Here is a 13,979-nt window from a genome sequence, read left to right as displayed (position 1 = left end):
TGTAGCATCATAAAGATCAAATGAATCTTTTGAATTTTCCATTTGCCATCATTAGTTGCAGTTATTAGGAAGTTTAAAATATTTTATCTGAACTTTTCTGGTATGTCCAGAGAATCAGGAGAAAGTAAAACTTAAGGATAAATTAATCCTTGGATGATACATTTTAAAGAGTTTTAAGTGAGTGAGTGGTCTTACTGCAAGGACGAGTAGATCAAGAACTTGTTATTTCTTAAAAATAAATATTTTAACTATCTCCACCAACTTCTGCATGTAGGAACATAGCATGTCTGCTTATCCCAGCAGAGATTATTTGTTTAAAGTGATAAAATGTATTCGGAGAATGATACAGCATCACGGTCCATCCCTATAACAAAGAAACTGGAAATAAATTGCATCCAAAGTACTCTTTCCAGACTGTAGCACCAGGAAATGAAATGTGTCTGCACTATAGCATGGAATAGAATCAATTGGACAAGAATATAGTGTTTACAGCATTGGAACAGACAAGAGAACCATATCAATCACAGGATCTCAGGCAAAATGTAGTCTAAAGAGAGCAAAACTTTTAATAATGTTACAATATTTTCAGTGTGAATTTTGGACTATTTTTGGTCAGAGGTTTATATGATCCAGAAATTATAGGCATAATCTGTTCAAAATACTTACTTTATGCCTAGTATAAACAATTCCAGCAACTGTTCCTTATATGTTTTAGCCTCCAGTCCCCTAATCATCTTTGTTGCTCTTCTCTGTACTCTTTCTAGAGTCTCAATATCTTTTTTTACATCGTGACTTCAGATATCAGGTTTTTCTTATTTTGAATTGTGTAATTCAATGATTTGTGTGAGCAATGGGAAGGTGTTTGCCACAGAAGCAGTTCCATGTTCTTAAATTATATTTAAAGAAACCATTAAGCTGCTGGTCTCCAATGTTTTAGAGGATGCAATCCCATCACCAGAACCATGCAGAATTCAGCTACAAACAATTTCTGATGTACTGTCCTTAATATACCATCTTGACTTTTTCTCCAGGCTGAAAATCTGTTTATCAGGCTTTGACAGGCAGCACTAATTCACAACAAATTATGTGTGTGTTGTGCTCAACAAAAGAAAAGGGTACAAAGGGAAGGAAGAGTTATGATAAAAGCAGTAAATTTAAGCTTGCTTATCTTAATACCTTACCTTGAATCTTCAGTATTAAAAAAAATACTTAAAGATCAAAAGCCTGTCCATACCAGTTTGGTCCAGTAGTTAAGGCACCAGGCTAGAAGCAGGAAAACATGAATTCAAGTCCCACTTTAACCATGGAAGCCAACTGGGTAACTTTGGGCCAGTCACTCTTGTTTCAGCCCACAAACCACTCAAGGTTGTTGTTGTGGGAAAAATAGGAGGACGGTTTGTTGGATACGTTTGCCAGGAGTTATTTGTAAATATAATAAAGGTGTGATACAAGTTAAATAAATAAATAATAAATATACTATTGTTATGTTTAAAAAAGAGCTTTAGCCCGTTCTTTCTTTTGCAGTCTTGCTACCAAATGCTTGAACGGTCCTCTAAAAGCACTTCCTTTCTGATCACCTACTTTGAGAAAACAGTCAATATATCATATTTTCTGGCGTGCATCTCTTTTGTTCTTTATTCATTGTTAAATACTGCCCTTGGTTCACAGTGCTTAGCCTGAGGATGCATTTTTACCACCTCAAAAGCTTGATAATTGGTCCTCATTATTGTGATCATATATAAATCTTCAATACAGCATGAATACATAAATGTCTCAAAGTGCCTAACGGGAATCATACCAGGAAAAGTGATATAAAGATATTAGTGCAGTTAATGTTACTGCTTTTAGTATTATTTCCTGGTCGTAGTTCCTGCCTTTTAATGAGACTGTGATTTAAAGGTAAACAAATACAACACAGAGGGAATTTAGGATTAATTTGACTATAAATTGTGTTGAGTAGTACAAACCTAAATGGATCAATTCACGTGTTGATTACCTGAATAACTTTCTTGGAATCAAGTCAGCAAATAAGCTGGAATATTAATTACTTCTTAAATAGTTTGTAACTTCTGGATGTTAATCTAATCACATATTTATAAATACATTTACTCATCTTTCAGAAATAATCAGGGTTTTCTTAAAGGTAAAGGTTCCCCCGCACATGCCTGCTAGTCGTTTCCAACTCTAGGGGCCGGTGCTCATCTCCATTTCAAAGCCCAAGAACCAGTGCTTGTCCGAGGACATTTCCATGGTCATGTGGCCGGCATGACTAGACGCCAAAGGCGCATGGAACTCTGTTACCTTCCCACCATAGTGGTCCCTATTTTTCTACTTGCATTTTTACGTGCTTTCGAACTGCTAGGTTGGCAGAAGCTGGGACAAGTAACAGGTGCTCACTCTGCTACACGGCACTCGGGATTTGACCCACCAAACTGCCAACCTTCTGATCGAAAGCTCAGAGTCCTAACCCACTGAGCCACCGCGTCCCCCTAGGATTTTCTTATCATGAGACAAAATTTGTAGCAGTGAAATCTTTATCCAATAATGCAATATTATAATTCTTCTACATGTAGTTGGCTAGCAATTAAATACATATGTCTATATTCTGCTAAAAAAATACAAATGCCTGTATTATACTAAGATCAAATATGAACTTTTAAAATATATGGCATGAGCTGTGAAGAGTGTAGTAAATATGCAGGTATTTTAAACCTATAGTTCAGCTAGGCAGCCAGATATAAAGCAAGTTAATGAGCAGATGGGAAGGAAAGGAATTTTGTTGCCAAAGCAAAGAGAGAAAACAGAGAATGAAAAATCAGTGAAATGCTTTTAAATACACAAGCAGTTTTATTATTAAGTGGAACTTCAAGAAGCAGGACAGAAGGAGTATTCATGCTTGTGAACTTTGGAGTTGGAGAAAAGTCTTGCAAATACCACAAGCAGCCAAAGAAACAAAGAGATATATCATTAAACAAATCAATCCAGATGTCTCATTCAAGACACAGTTGACTAGGTTCAAATACACATATTTTTGACCTGTTATATGAGGATCTTGGTCTTTGTATGAATGTGAAAGTGGAAACCTGAAAGACCAGGCTATGAACAGATCATCATGGCAAACATCTATACGGTTACTAGGATTTGATATTAGCATTATCTCTCATCAGCCTTCCTTTCTTCATATTTCTGTAACATAAGAATCCTGGTGGATCATGCCATTTAGTCCATCATTCTGTGTTATTATATACAGGTAGTTCTTGAGTTATGATCAAAATTGGGATCAGAATTTTGGTTGCTAAGCCATGCAGTCATTCAGCAAATTATCATGTGACCTGATTTTACAACTATTTTTTACCACAGTTGTTAAGCTGGGAATGTCACAAGTTGTGATCACATGATTTACTGTTGTAAGGCCACACTTGGAATACTGCATCCAGTTTTGGTCACCACGATGTAAAAAAGATGTTGAGACTCTAGAAAGAGTACAGAGAAGAGCAACAAAGATGATTAGGGGACGTATAAGGAACAGTTGCTGGAATTGGGTATGTCTAGTCTAATCAAGAGAAGGACAAGGGGTGACATGATAGCAGTGTTCCAATATCTCAGGGGCTGCCACAAAGAAGAGGGAGTCAAGCTATTCTCCAAATCACCTGAAGGCAGGACAAGAAGCAATGGATGGAAATTAACCAAAGAGAGAAGCAACCTAGAACTAAGGAGAAATTTTTTGACAGTTAGAACAATTAATCAGTGGAACCACCTGCCTCCAGAAGCTGTGAATGCTCCAACACTGGAAGTTTTTAAGAAGAGACAGTATAATAACCATTTGTTTGAAATGGTATAGGGGGTTGGACTAGATGGCCTCCAAAGTCCCTTCCAAATTATTATTATTATTATTATTATTATTATTATTATTATTATTATTATTATTATTATTATTATTATTATTATTATTCCAATTGCCAAGCGCCCAAATTGCATTTATATGACCACAGGGTAGCATGCTAGTCATAACTTCAAGGACAGATCATAAGTCACTTTCACTAAGGCAATTGTAACTTGGAAACTTTGTTAAATAAATATCACAAGTCAAGAACCACCTATAGTGACAAAACAGATTCATTCAGGAAATTAATAAGCAACCTGTCCTCTTTCACTACTGTTACCTGGGAGCTAGTAGCACCTGCCATGATTCAGGAAGTAGTCTAAAGCTATCAAAGCTAGCAACTATTAATAGTTCTCTCATTAGTGAATTTCTCCAGCCCCTTTCTAAAGCGATTAATTGTTGGGCATTATCTAATGAGAACAAATGATGCTGTTAAACTATAAATTATATAAGGAAATAATTATCAATCTTTAATTGTCCTGTTTGTAGTTTTGCTTCATTATGTTAACACCATGAAGAGGAGAAAAAAGATCTATTGATATTTCTAGGCTAAGCAAGAATTTTGAATTCTCCGACATATTTTCCGCTTGTTTGCTTTGTTAATTTTCATACACATTGTTCTCTAGGAATTCAAAGAAACTTATACTTTTATATTTTATTTTCATCATCAGTTTGAGATTGGTTGGTCCATAATCAACAAGTGACCTTCCATGACTATAAGTGGATTTCAAATAGTTTCCCCCAGTCTTAAGCTTTTAACTCCTTCATCACATTTATTTTATCAATATCAAGTGTGGTTATCTGTAAGATATCTAAATTCATTTTTTGTTATTATTCATTGTCTCATTCGGCAAGCCAAAACAATAATGTTTCTTTTCTTCTTCTTTTTAATTGTTGCTTGCTTGCTTGTTTTTAAGGAAGACTTTGTGTCTGTGTTATGTTGTCTGACAGAAGTAAAGATTGTAGTATCTTCTTAAGCTTGTATATTTTCTGATACAAGGTATGGATAAGTGGGCAGTGGGTTTGGTATGAAGAATAAGCTAAGTTTGATGCAGGCTATTATGTAATAGTAAATCATAGTTAATTGAAACCATATTTCAATATGAGGTTTCCAATCCTTGTTAATTGCAATAATTATTGTACCTACAGTATTTTAATTTGCTCACACAAATGAAAAATATGTTCAGGTAGTCAGGGTTTAACCCATTCTAAGTAACAATAACTATCTCAAAAATATAAAAGTTTTTGTTCATGAGTATATACTTACATTTTAATAAAATGTGCAGTCCTTTTGCTCTACCAGTAAAGGAGATTTCTAAATAAGTCATGCAATTGAATATTGAAAAATCCAACAGTTAAGAAACAGTTTTGCATTCATCTTCCAGAATTTGCACTTCTGAAATGTGCCAATTTTAAACAGACTTTTTAATAATGCATTTTTCAGTACAGAGACAAAGCAATTAACTACTTTATTACATTTTTGAATTGGTGTCTCCATCCATTAGATCAAGAAGATATTTTTATGATTTGCTCAAATGTTTTCTGTTGCAAACATCTTAAGTATTAAAAATGTAATTAATTGCTTAATAGATATTATGCAGCTCGAAAGCAGCATACAGACTATTGTATGCAAATTTTTATATGCAGCTTCTGAGTTATGAACAAACACCAGGATATGTTATATAATTAATAGCATTTAACTAATTTCACTGAACAATATGAAGAATGGGAAATAAAACAATAAACTATAGGAGAGCCAATTTGGGGTAGTAGTTAAGAGGCACCAGGCTAGAGACTAGGAGTCTGGGAGTTCTAGTCCTACCTTAACTCACACTCCCGCAACCCTAGGAAGAATGCAGTGGTAAACTTGTTAAGCACATTGTAAGAACTAGTGCAGACAGTCACCAAGAGACATGAAGACACATACACACAAAAGCTCATAAACTACTTTAAGCAGTCCATATTTAACTAATCTCTATAACAAAATCTTACTTTAATAATACAGAGTAATGTCCTTCTGAAGATTATATAATCAACTGAAAAAAGTTCTTTCACCTTGAACTATCCATTATGTTACCCTCCTGTTAATTTCCAAAATAGTTCAAAAGAACATGAGCTCCTTCAGAAACAGTGACTCTTCTAGCAAGCCTAGAGCTACATATAAACTATTCAAAGCTTCTGATAATAGATTCCTGATAAACAAACCTACGCACCACCTAAATGATTAACCAAGCTAAAATCATTCCTGAAATGAAGAACAAAAAAAAATCAGTTTTGAATTGCCCTATATTGTATATAGTTTCACTGAATATAGGGAATCCTCAAGGTACAACATTTAATTGACCATTCAAAGTTACCACAGACGGCCCAAAAGCTATAAACGACCCTATTTCAAAGTTATGAATTCTGCAGAACCCTCCAGGTCTTTTGCCCTTACAACCAATTGAAGAGACACTTCAGCACACCCACTATCTATTTCCCCCTCATCCTGCCTGCCAGCCCCACCCTAAAAGGGACTGGGCCTGCTTTGTTCCTCACTGTTCCTCACAATCCCTTGTTTACCTTAGGAAGATCTGCAGAGCTCAGGAGTTGGGGACAGGGAAGGAGAGCAGTCCTCTCTCGCTAGGCCATGTGGGAGAATTCCAGCAGCATCTTTCCATCCTTAGCATGCATTTTTAAACCATGAGTTGGTGTAATTCTAGGGAAAAGTCTGTGGAGATTCTCCATCATCCAGGTCATAGTTGCCCCTAAAGTGCTTTTTCAAAAGGCAACTGGGCTTTGTTTTTCCTTGAGGACATTTTGCTGAAGCTTCTTCAGCTCGGTCAGCTTCTTGGATGAGAAGTGAAACATCCTCAAGGAAAATCACTCCAGTTGCCTTTTGAAAAAGTACTTTTGGGACAATTCTCGGCAAAGGAAGCCTTCCCGCTCTTTCTGCATTACCTCTTTACCGCTTAGCTACACAATTTTTCTCCATGTTGGCAGAGCCAGCTCAGGTTTCAAAATGCGTGCTGAGAGAAAAAGGCTCCCCCACCCCCGTCATATTATGATGAGGGAAAGTCCTGTGCTTTGCCAAATAACAGCAAAGTAGCCCTTTTTTCTTCAGTGCAAGAGGTGCCTTGTGAGTTAAGAAGGGTATGTTGGTACCTGAGATGTCACTTGATGGGGGGGCATACAGGTATAGGCCAGGAAAGATGCCTGGGGATTCATGAGAGGTGCTGTTGAAAAGAGCGTGTTGGAGTCATAGGGTGTATGAAGGGGGTGTATAAAGCATACAATGCAAGTCAAGTAGGATGCTTGTTGGCACAAATTAAGAATGCGTAGAAGTCATGGGTGCATGAGAGTTACTACTCTCATGGTTGAGGATGTCACTCGGGAGGGGTGTGCTGGGAAATGTGTATGGGGGTGTGCAAGAGGTACTGTGCAGGCTGGACAGTATATGGGAGCATTGCAGATTAGGGAGGGTACATGGGGTGTCCAAGAGGTGCCATACAAATGAGGGAAGCAACATGGGAAGTGGCATGCAGGAGTTTCTTCCTTTCTCCCTTCCCCCTTCCCTTCCCTTTCCAGCAGTTACTGCTGGGTGGGGAAGGAACAAAGGATTGCAAGTCTGACTGGGAACATTGAAAACAAAGATCACACAACTGTAGCAGCAGCCCAGCACACAGTAGCAATCAGTTGCACTAAAGCAGCCACGATCTTCCTAAATATCATTCCCTCAGGAATCAAGAGTCCTTGATTTTGGATACATTCTGTAACTTAGCTCATTTGAATTATCTTCATTCAAAAATTGTTGCCCTATGATGTACTATTTCACCCAGTTAAAAGTCATGACAATGCAAGTTTTAGTCGTATATAGATACAATAACATACATACTGTAGGATTTTTAAAAATGTTTTAAACTGACATTCCCAGAAGAGGCTAAGCTTGCTAGTAAACACTAAACCTAGCTTATTCTGCCAAAAATATACGGTAGTACAATACGATAAAAATGAAGTACAGTAGCTAAAGCATTTACTGTATATTCTTCCCATTATAGCACTGTTTCATTGGTTCTCAAATTGGTTTGAATCATTTTTTTCTTTACATTCAAATCTCACATTGAAATTCATTCTTGCTAGATCCAGTAATCAAATTTAAATTGGGTCTTAGCTAATTAATATACCCTAGTAACATCATTAGTAGCCTACTGAGGATTCCCGTTTCTTTTGAAAATTTAATATTACTGCTGTTTTGTAGTGGCAGTTCTTGGTCTTTTACTGTTTTAATGACTCCACTAGAGACAGAAAAATAAAATGTCTGTATTTAATAAATAAATCATATATATATATATATATATATATATATATATATATATATATATATATATATATATATGTATGTATATATATATATGTATATATATATATATATGTATATATATGTGTGTGTATATATATATATATATATATATATATATATATATATATATATATATATATATATATATATATATATATATATTATTCTTTTAATGCACAGATGTTCTCAGCATTTTAGCATCACAAATAAAGTCCAGGGTGAAGATCCTTTGGATACAACACACAACATCTACCCACTGAGACACACATACATCTTTTAGAATACATAAAATGTTTTGTTACTGATATGCTGATACAGAAAGGTTCAAAGTTTATTAGCAGGGCTTCTATTTCAGGCAGTTGTAGCATGGTCATATATTCTTTACAGACTTAATTATCAGCTTTGTTTTTTTATCTATCTAAGACACATAGCCAGGTGATTAAAAATTAATCTCCTCACAAAAGGAACCTATAGAAGGATCCTGCAATCACATACCTTCTCAGTCTTCTCATAGTTTTAAACAGGGTGCTGAGAATAGGACTGTTTACTTTAATTGGCAAAATCTTTTCTATTGAAATGTCTAAAGATGGGGGGGGAAACATTTGCTCCCAGTAAGTGCAATGCGGCCCAGCAAAATTTCAACTGAAGACATTTCCATGGTCTAAGAGACACTAATGGTTCACCCATAGGAAGTATTTCCTCGGCAGAAAGTGATGCAGAATGAGAACTTATGGAAGACACAGCCCAAGGGCTACTTAATAATTGGACCCTCGAGACATGTGGTAACTTGCTGGGCAATTGTTGTCTGGGAAGTCTTGCCTTGGGTGTTGCAAATGCTCTGTTGAACTCTGAACAATGTTCCTCCCTAGTTAGGCTGTTCTGCTTCCTGGGACATCTTCAAAATAGCAGTCGGTTCCATTGGCGCAGGTGAGGATGCCCTGTGAGACAGCATAGCAGTAAGAAGAATAGGGACAAAAACATGTTTGTCAAAAGAGAAGAAATAAAAATAAATTCTGTTTATTTTAGCAGAACTTAATTTTACATTTGGCAAATGATTGTAATTTGATCCAAAGTAATTTATTAATGTCTCCTCAGTTTCCTGTTTCTTTCAATTTAGGTACAGTTTCTGATTTTACCTATCCCTTTCTTAGTCCTTTAATTGCACTGACATATTATTCTTTTTACTTCATTACTACTAGTATAAATTAAGTCCTAGGAGAGTCTTTGAAAAGGAGGAAATTTGTAAGCTTATCTCAGCCAGATGCTCTTGTGAATGTAATAGATACCCTAATTACAACTCAGCTAGTATCATATTCTCTGTGGGACTGCCTTTAGAAAGGACTTGGAAGCTGCAACTGCTACAGAAAATGGTAGCCAGATTATTGCCAATGGAAAATAATACTTATTTTATGGTTGTTGCACTGGTTCTAGGTACCTTTCAAGGGTAGCCAGGATGCATCAGGCAACATCTTGCCAAAATTGAATTTGCCTATATAATCCAAACATCTAGAGAGGGTCTACTGTGTGTCATCTATTCTCATTCCACATGAGATACATATACAGTGGCCATCTCGCCTTGCAAAAATAAAGAACAAACCAGAAAAAGGGGGCAAATCTGAGAAGTTCATAAGGATAAAAAATAGTTTATATTTATAACTTTATTTTTCAAAAGAAAACTCAAGAGCAAAACCAGAATATATAATGCTCCTCTACCTGTGTTCCTCTAAACCAGACATGTCAAACACAAGGCCCGGGGGCTGGATCTGGCCCGCGAAGTGGTTTCATGTGGCCCGCGAAGCCATCCTGGAAACAGTGAGGGAACGGCCCCCACTCCCTTGGCCCTGGCCCAGAGACCCTCAGATCTGTCCCATTCCTACCCAGGCCCCCATAGGCACCCTTGATGTGAATGATGTAGAGCTGGCCATGCCCACCCAGTAGGCCATACGCACTCTAGCCATGCCCACCCAGTAGGCCACGCCCACCCGGCCCCTTGAGGGCAACCACAATGCTGATGCGGCCCTCAATGAAATTGAGTTTGACACCCCTGCTCTAAACAACCTTGCAAAGTGGGTTTATAGCCCCCATTCAATTGAGTGCACCTTAGAGTTGTACTTGACTCTGTTTCTCTATGAATTGCCTAAGACTGCAAAAACTGTTTCCCAGAGCCCCACTAGCCTGAACTGATTGTGGCTGTCAGTAATCTTAGTTGATTTGTGAGCTTTTTTAAAAAATACTGCTTCAGTTATTTTATGTTGGCTTTTCTGTAAACTACTGGAGTCTTGCAGGATTGGGGAAGTCTATAAAATACTGTAAAGAGTGTAAATAAATAAAATGCCACCAGTCTATTGGTGACACGAGTCTATAGGTCTCCTGTGTATCTGATCCAAACTGAAGGAGTTTCATGCCAGTTGTTTTTTTTTTACAATTTCCATTATCTCAACTTCATTTTCTACCCCAATTGTGCTAATGTTAATATATAAAGCCATCCTTGACTTGGGGCTACTATTTCTAAAAGAATACCTTATCCCACAAATTCCTACCTGTTCACTGAAATCATCATAATAACAGAATAATAGAGTTGGAAGGTCTTCTACTCCAACTCTTTGCTCAAGCCTACACCATTTCAGACAAATGGTTGTCCAATCTATTCTTAGAAATCTCCAGTGTTGGAGCACCCACAACTTCTAGAGGCAAGTTATTGTACTGATTAATTTTTCTGACTGTCAGGAAATTTCTCCTTAGTTCTAGGTTGATTCTGTCCTTGATTAGTTTCTACCCATTGCTTCTTGTCTTGCTTCAGGTGCTTTGGAGAATAGGTTGACCAGAATAGATTGATCATCAAAGATTCAGATGTGTTGGCTACCCATAAATAGTCCTTTTTAGTTGTATTCAACTCTCTTTCAGGAGCATCAGACTTAGGTTGGGATCTCCCTTGATTTTATCCCCATAATAGCAATACTTCATGGGCTGAAAAGGAATGGCTAGTCCAGGGTCACTTAGCAGATTTGGATAAAGATTACCAAACCAGTTACCACAATCTTACTCCACCATCTTAACTACTCTACCATATTGGTTTTCCAGGAGTAGTTCCCCATTTAGGAATAGCTCCTCCAAAAGAGTGCTAACTTTATCATCTTTTTGGTGCCACAAAAAGGAATTTTTGTTCTATCATTCATATTACTGATTAGTGTCTTAATTTTACAGTTGAATGCTGCATGAAAGTTTTTAATTGAAGTAAAAGCTTAATTGTCCAAATTTAGCAGACTTCAGATAAAACAAACTACAATTAGTTGAGATTGAATGCCCAAAGAATGTCTATTGTTTCTGAAATAGTCCAGACAATTGACATAATTTGTATTATGTTATTCATATAACTAATGTACTTTGTGTTTTTGCATTATGAATATCATTTGTGTGATGAAGCAAATGGTATTGATACAGTTGCCATCAATGCTTCAATTGTATAATGATGTAAATGATATAAATTGATAACATACCTTGATACAAATAATGTCAATTCGGATTTAACAGTCATTCAGAAATTCCTTTCCCAAAATAATCTGTTTTATTAAACCTTTGGTTAAAAGCCTATATTCTACCCTCTCCTTTTATAATTTCTACTCTGAACTCTAATTATGACCCTTGCATATTTTAATTGCTATTCAGAATGCTGATATTCTGATTAAAACTTAGAAAAACAGAAATTCAGTTTTGAAAGGTAGCCTACAATAGTTAAAAATAATTTTTCAAATTGAAAATAATGGTAATAATTGCTGAATAATTTAGTTTTAATTGTATTCTTTACAAAATCGGATTTCATATCATATTGATATAATTGAATAGGAATGATTTGGAAAAATGTTTCATGCAATAAATCAGCTTGGTATACCCAAGGCATAGGTGTGATACCTTTAAGGAAAAATCCAGATAGCAATGGCTAGGTCAGAGAAAAATATATATGTCTATATGTATTTAAACAATTTAGCTATGTATTTATGCCTGGTTATTCAGCTCTTCCCTGTTAAATGCAAAAGAGCTACTTGAAGGAATTACAAAGCAACAGCTATTCCCCTGCAAAATGGTGTTTCTGTAACAATAAATTGTGATTTCTATGTATTAATGAGCTACCAGATTGATTATGATAGGAGTATATTGTGTAATCAAGGAGTCATGATAGGAGGAATATGCATTAAGGGGAGCCATATTGCGGGGATGGGGGGGGGAAGAGATGGAAAGAACCATGGTGGCACAGTGGTTAGAATGCACTATTGCAGGCTGACTCTGCTCACTGGCAGCAGTCCAATCCTGACCGCTCAAGGTTGACTCAGCCTTCCATCTTTCCAAAATAAGTAAAATGAGGACCCTGATTGTTGCAGGAAATACATTAACTCAGTGAACCGCTTAGAAAGGGATATAAAGTACTATGAAGCAGTATATAAGCTTAAGTGCTATTGCTATTTCTCTGAACATGGCAGAAGAACAAAAGGCATCCTGAAAGCACTATTAAAGGATAGATGCCTATTCAACATCAGACGAGGTTGTTATAACTTCTCCAACTGCAGGATCTATTTTTCTCACATATCCTTTTACCTTTGGAGGGGAAAAAAGTAAAGTATCCATGTAAAAAGCACAAGAAGTGTGAGCATAATATATAGAGAACATGGCCACTTTTATCCATTTTAAACTTATGATGATAACTTTATTGTCATTTTGAATGTACACCAATCGGCATACATCAAAATGAAATTTTGTTGCATATAGCTCTCAAAGGGTCACCACCTCCGATATATACTCCTTGTTCGTGGCCCGCTCAAATTTCACATTGTCCATTTTAGTCTCTAGAGAGTGAACGATGGCAAACAGGACAGATGAAAATGGGGCTCCATGTGGATTAGCCCTCAAGTTCGCTTGTATTCTGACAACCTCGCCTTCTTTCCTTTTTCTGATCCTGACTGTTCCACCTTTTCCTTAAAGAGGCCTTGCTTCTTTTCGCCCCTGGAGCACGCTGCTGCCGCCACCAACTCCTCCAAAAGCCTCTCTCTCTTCCTCTGGGCCTGCCGACAGCCTCATCCAGTTCCTTCGCTCCATAAGCTCCAGGTCCTCTCCTCCTCTGCCTCCTCTGGAAACAGTCCTGATTTGCAATACAATCCATCACTGGGCCAGCAGTCAGATCTTGCTGCTGGTAGAACAAATTCAAACAGCACCAACGACTTTTAACAGTCTTACCAACAGTTCCAAAACAACTAGAAACTTGCCATGCCAGCAAAGATTGTTGGTCGTATGTCGTATGTTACCTTAGTTCCACCATGTTGCTCCAACACATTAAAATCTTCCTGATCATGTGGCCTATAGCCCTTACTATCCCTCCCAAAACTATTCACCTTCAAGAGCCAATGCAGCCGCAGCCATTCCAGGCGCCGCCATCTTAGAACATCATTATTTATGTGATAAACCAGTTACTCCCATTCGTGCCTGGGAAGAGACTGAGGGCTTTTATTACTTACTTACTTATTTCATTGTGCTTCTATTCCATCTTTTTTCTGAAGAGTGGCATAGGTATGGGTGATCTTAAGTTATATCCACAGAAGAACTGTGGATTCATTCTGAATTCTATATACACCTGTGTTCATGCTCCATTTTCAGTTCATTGCATTGGCATAAATTTAATTCCATTTGTAGTATATATTCAATCTAATTATGTTATTAATATGAACAAAGACATTTTAATTAAAACTATTGCAATGGTTTTTGCTCAGA

General features: G+C 36.8%; 1 protein-coding gene across 2 annotated transcripts in view; it reads left to right on the top strand.

The window, feature by feature from the left end:
* Positions 1-13,979, top strand: part of DAB1 (DAB adaptor protein 1) — a gene marked incomplete at both ends in the record, with an annotated part of 184,670 nt that overhangs the window by 158,797 nt on the left and 11,894 nt on the right. The window lies entirely within an intron of this gene.

This window comes from Vipera ursinii, assembly GCF_947247035.1.
Source record: "Vipera ursinii genome assembly, chromosome: 3".
NCBI classification, from domain to species: domain Eukaryota; kingdom Metazoa; phylum Chordata; class Lepidosauria; order Squamata; family Viperidae; genus Vipera; species Vipera ursinii.
Note: the sequence above shows the minus strand (reverse complement) of the source record. Positions and strands in the feature narration are given on the sequence as shown.